Source organism: Molossus molossus, unplaced genomic scaffold (genome assembly GCF_014108415.1).
Source record: "Molossus molossus isolate mMolMol1 unplaced genomic scaffold, mMolMol1.p scaffold_m16_p_14, whole genome shotgun sequence".
NCBI lineage: Eukaryota > Metazoa > Chordata > Mammalia > Chiroptera > Molossidae > Molossus > Molossus molossus.
Window position 1 is genome coordinate 79,966,667 of NW_023425349.1, and position 6,248 is coordinate 79,972,914.

General features: G+C 39.2%; 1 non-coding gene across 1 annotated transcript; it reads left to right on the forward strand.

Moving 5' to 3' along the window:
* Window positions 1-5,896: 5,896 nt before the first annotated feature.
* On the forward strand, window positions 5,897-6,002 carry LOC118630325. Its single transcript, XR_004959569.1, has one exon. It is a non-coding gene; the product is annotated as a U6 spliceosomal RNA (small nuclear RNA).
* Window positions 6,003-6,248: the final 246 nt, after the last annotated feature.

Consider the following 6,248-nt stretch of genomic DNA (forward strand, 5'->3'; position numbering starts at 1 on the left):
AAAGACAAGAGTGATGACTAATACGTTGAAAAGCATATGTGAAAATCTAAATGATTCTATTGGGTTATGACAATCATATAGTATGAAAATTAGCAGTGATCAATTTTAAAATTCTGTACCAAAAGAATGTTTAGTTTAAAATACTGGTTTAACCCTGGCCAACATGACTCAGTTGGTTGGGTGTCCTCTCATGCACCAAATGGTTCCTGGTTTGATTCCTGGTCAGGGCACATGCCCCGGTCTTGGGCTTGATCCCCAGTAGAAGGCATGCAGGAGGCAGCTGATCAATGTGATGTCTAACTCTTTCTCCCTCTCCGCCCCTCTCCTTCACCCACTCCCTTCCTCTCTCTTTAAATATCAATTAAAAATTGATTTAATCTTTAAAATAAAATAACAAAATAAGACAAAACACTGGTTTAATTTATTGTAGATGAAAGTAAGGCTTACAGTAATAGAAATATAAAGACTTGGAAAGTTTCTTGATTACAAAATCAATGTGAGCCAAGAGTGTAACTTGACTTCTTAAAGGTCAACATGGAGCAGGAACAGTATGTCGAAAACACTGGATTGTATGGGGCAGCACACTAAATATGCATACATATATTTGTCTCTCTAGATCCAGATCTGATTTAGAGTATATGTGTATGTGTAGCCAATATCTGGAAAAATACCCACAATCAGTCACAATGGTTATCTTTGGGAATTGGGTGGGGAAGAGTCACTTGGATGTTGCATTTTGTAAACTCTTCAGCCACATGAAGCTATGAGTATATATTGTTTTATATGATCAAACACATAAAGGCAATTCAGTGTAAGTCTGAAGTAATGGAAGTAAATGTTCTATTCTTACCCAGGAGCTCTCAATACTGCTAGACAATGTAACCTTACCTTTTTATTTTTAAATGTTTTGTTTTTTAATTTTTTTCCTTTATTAATTTTAGAGAGAGAGGAATTGAGAGCGAGAGAGAGAGAGAAACATTGATGAGAGAGAACATCAACTGGCTGCCTCCTGCACATCCCCACTAGGGATTTGGCCCACAGACTCGGCATGTGTCCTGACTGGGAATTGAACCAGTCACCTTTTGGTGCATGGGCCGACACTCAACCTCTGAGCCACACCAGCCGGACTGTCCTTACCTTTGCATACCATTTGGCAATCTGGTTAAGAGTACCTCTCAGAATATGGTTTTAAAGGCATGAAATAAAATATAGAGGATAACAAAGGGAATTATATTAAAAATTATGACCAAAACATTAAACATATTGTGCTATATTCATATATAATCTAGCAGTGGATACAATAATACCTATAATTAATTTTAAAATGGAGATGAGCTCATAAAATTTTCAAATATGTATAAAAAACATGATGTGGTACAAAAGTATCTATTTCTCTTAGTTACAAAATCACAAGTATTACTAATCCTATTGCAGTTTATTGCCTACATTTGTAATTGATGAAAGTGCTAAATTTTAGAGATCAGTTTTTGGTAGGGGAAATGGGAGGCGATAACTTTTGTCTCCCCATTTAAATTTCACCAGACTCTGAACTGATTGACACATACACCAATAATCTGTGACCAAATGAGGTTATCTTATTCTTGGGAAAACATTAGGGAGACAGAAGCAATCCAGAGGAAGATACAGAGCAGAGCAGAGGTCTGGAAATCAGTTAAATGAGGATGCCTCACCTATAGAGGATGCGACATGGGGCTTTGGACATGGTTGCAGCACTAGTGCACCTGCTTGCATTACACAGGCCAGGGCCTGTGATCGCCAGCTTCTTCGCAGAAGGGTCCTCAGAGACTTTAATACTGTAGAAGTTAACTATCTTTTTGTTTATTGCATCATTTCAATTTAACTCCTACTTATTGAGTTCCTATTCTGCATATAAATGGGATTAGGGGCTGCCCAGGAACACAAGAAAAAAGAAAAGGAGAAAGAAGAGAGAGAAGAGGAGAGGAGAGGGGAGGGGAGGGGAGGAGAGGGGAGGGGAGGGGAGGGGAGGGGAGGGGAGGGGAGGGGAGGGGAGGGGAGGGGAGGGGAGGGGAGGGGAGGGGAGGGGAGGGGAGAGAAATTTGGCCTTTGCTTACCACTCAGGAGATTCATTTGAGAAATGGAAAAGGCACAGTATTTAATCATAAATAATAATTTATTTGTATACTTCTTTTTCCATAAAGACATATATATCAGGCATAATACAAATGCTGCAATCATCAGAAACATACAATCAGAACCAAATCTAGTAAAACACTATCTGACAATAGGATAGATTATTGGAAATCAGAATTCTTCATAAAATCCAGAATAAAAACCCCCTTTGCTGTAATTTAAATAAAAACAGGATGCTGCAAACCACAGATGAGGGAAGGATAAATCTGGCCCGGAATACGTGAGAGAAGGGGACATTTCACTAGGCCTTGAAGGACGAGTAACATTTCAGTAAATGAAGGAGAAGGGAAAGGCCTGCCTGCTGGGCTGATGGCAGGCTGGGCAGGCTCTGCAAGTTCATTCTGGAGATGAAGATAGTCTGTTACAGCTGCAGCACTGATGTGTGGGCCACGGGCAAGGCAGGGGGAACAATAACAAAGGATACAGCTGTAAAAGTTTATTGAAAGCCGATTATGGATGACTTGTGATCACCTGCTCAGAAATGTGGGTTTTATCTTAGAGCAAATGGGAGTCACAGGAAGGCTTTCAACACAAAAATTGAAAAGAACACATCTGTTGCATGACAAGAACCCTGGCCATTGCATGAAACACAGTTCGACAGACATAGAGATTAGAAGCAGGAAAATCTGTTAAGAGGCCAATATGATAGTGCAGGTAAGAGAACTTAGCTCCTCCAAAGAGGAGATGAGTTAAAGATAGTTTAGTTCTATGTGATTTTGACACTTTAAATCATCTTTCTTTTTCCCCACCAAAACCACTGCTATCATAGACACCTCCTCTTGCCCCTACGCATATGCAATGTATACACATGCATGCACACGTGTGCACACAAGCATGCGCATACATTAACTAAATGGAGAACAGAACCATTCCCCACAGCACCAGGCTAACAGGAAGGGCAAGAGGCCATGGGCACATGGAGTTCACCACCTGAGAGAAGCAGAGTGCTTTCTGTCTCAGGAAGGGAAAGTACTGGGTTTCTTTTAGGAATAAATGAATATCCATAAAGGATTCTGCAAACTGCATACAACAGATGTCTTCTGCAAACCCTATTTAAAACCAAGAGAAATTAGCATGAAACTGGCCACGTTTAGTGAGTTCACTGAACCCAAATAGAAGAATATGTGCTTGATATATTCTCATACTTGTGTTGTCCATTTCCTTTGCTTCCAATGATGTGAGCCTTCAGGGAACATTTCTTTTTCTCAGAGAATAAAAAAAGACTACCCTCATCTGGGAAAATAAAGATTGCACAATAACAAACTTCTTGGAGAAATTCTCACTGACAGAACGCCACATGGTTCTAAGTGCATTCATATAAGTAATCAAGTGCTCCAAGCAGCCGTCATCCTGCCCTTTTTTGCCGTATTCTTTTATTCATTGTTTTAGACTGAAAACAAGTAATGTGGATAAGGTGAGTACTTTGCCTGGAGAGAAAGTGTAGGAATCAACTTTAAGTTCATCAGGAGCCTAACTGAAATTTAGACATTAGTAATGAATGTGACTGGAGATGATTTCACCAAGAGCAATACGGGACACAGAAGAAATTAGGGGGTGATATATCCAGAGGAAGGGAAGAGGATAGAGATGGATAACTGAATGAGAGAAAAAAAGGAAAAAGGAAAGGTTCAGTATCAATACTATCAACTGGCGCCATGATGGGTGTCTTTCAGCGGTGATACCTCATTATGGAACCAGGACACGTTCCTAGAGACATTTCCATTTCTTCCGTATCCAAATCTCGAGAGTGACCTCCATCCTTTTTTTATTTTATTTTTTTTATTTTTGTTTTCCTTTATTGATTTTAGAGAGAGAAACAGATAGAAACATCGATGAGAGAGGACATCCATTGGCCACCTCCTGCATGCCCCCCACTGGGGATCAGGCCCACAACCTGGGCATGTGTCCTGTCTGGGAATCAAACCGGTGACCTCTTGGTGCATGAATTGATGCTACTGAGCCACACCGGCCAGACTCTCCATCCTTAATGTAACTTTAAATGTACATTTGTTATTCGATTCTCTTCCATATGAATTAGTAAGTAAGTAAACAAATTTTGAAGCAACAGACTTCAAAGGAGCATATGAAGAAAAAGGGGGGCTCGTAACACTTCTTCTTAATTTTGCTTATTCTAAGAATATTCTTTTTTATTTTTTCCTGAAATTTAATTTCAGAACTCTTTGAAACGCTCATGTTAAGTAAAAACCTTTTAGTTAATTTAAATTTGATCTTTAGAAAATTATTTTCCATTTAATGGTAAATTAATATAAATAAAGAAAAGCAGTTGGGGTTGTCAAGGTGTTGAAAGGAAACCCATTCTTATTAGCATTTCCTTTCATACTTATCTGATATAATGAAAACAAATGCATTGTTTCCCACACTTCATACTTCATTGCTGATGATTTTTTTTTTTACCTGTGCAGACTTTTATAATTTTTATAAATATCTCATACCATTTGTTCAAATTATATTTCTTACTGAAACTTAAAGACAAAATGAATGGTAAATGGAACTTAGACCCACTATGGTTCAACTTAGCTCAATAAATCCAGAGCTAGTAGAAGATGATATTTTATGAACCATGTATTTTTGTCTTATCTGCTCTATGGAACCACAGAACTTCTGCTGTTCTCTAGTAGGGTGGCTTGAAATGATATGAACTCTCCTCAACCACGGCTCCTGGAATTTTCTAGAAAATAACCATTGGCTCACAATGCTCCACAAAATAATAATAATAATAACTTGACCACATCCCACAGGATTATCAAAAGGACAAAAGCACCCGTTTCCACGAGTGATCCTGCTCCAGCATGTCCTTCCTGATTCCTTCACTCTCGTCCTCCCTGTGTCCCCAGAGGACTTCAGTCCTAAGGGCACCACCTGAGTCAAGCTTCCAATGGACCCGACCAGAGAAATTACTCTTTTCATTGGCACTTGATTCACATTTGATTACATATTACATTTTATTCTAATTATCTGCTTACAGGGCTGTCCAGTCCATCTCTTACATTCCTGGCTCAAAGGAGTAGCCCATATTTTGATGCCACATAGAGGGAACAAGCTCTGGATGAGCTAGTCTTTTTTTTTTATTCTCACCTGAGGACATTTTTGTGCATGTGTGTGTGATACATGCCCCTAGCGGGAACCAAACCCGGGACTCTCTGGTCCACAGGCGGACACTCAACCGCTGAGCCAAACTGGCCAGGGCAAGATGAGGTGGTCTTTAAGTATGAACAGTTTTTCTCATGTCCACAGAGAGACAACTTAATATTTTTATATGTATAGCTAAATATGGGAAACCCGAACCTTTTCTCCCAAAGCAGAAATGGAATGATATAGTGTAGTTCCATTCTGAATTGTAATAGTGAGTCTGTTCCATCCAATCTTACACACTAAGGCAGGCATGCACCTTAGGGTGTCTTTCACTACAGGGAGCCCCGACATTCTCCCAGTTATCATCCACCATTTATCATCCTCTCTTGCCATGAACTCTTATTCCTAGAATCAGAGATCTGACTATGATTCCCAAACCTGCCTTCAGAGTCCTTTTAGAAACTCTACTCTGAACAGCAATCCTGTGATTTATTGCATAGTCTGAGATTCCCTTGGACAGTCTATAGAGAATCCTTCACATCATCACAGTCTCTGATTTAGTTTGCTACCTGTTGAAAGTTAGGTTTGTCAATCTTGCCAATCATCTGTAGCAGTTAAAAAAAAATAGACAGTGTTCACCTTGGCAGCACATATACTAAAAATTTGAAACGGCGCAGAGATTAGCACGGCCCCTGTGAAAGCATGACAAGCAAATTGGTGAAGCGTTTCATGTTTTATAAAAATAGATAATATGTACATAAACTTAAGTCTAGACATAGAGAACAAATCTGAGGTGTTCAATAGTATTTCTAATATCAATTTTCAGTGTAAATGTGTATCCTTATAAAATATCAGGGAGTTGCTGAGCATTCACAGTCCGTGACATTTTTCCATGATTTTCTAGAGCTTGGAAAAGCAAGAGTTAAAATGTGGGGCTCCAGAAATAAATGGGCAAAAATAAATGGGGAAAGGGTTCAGTAATA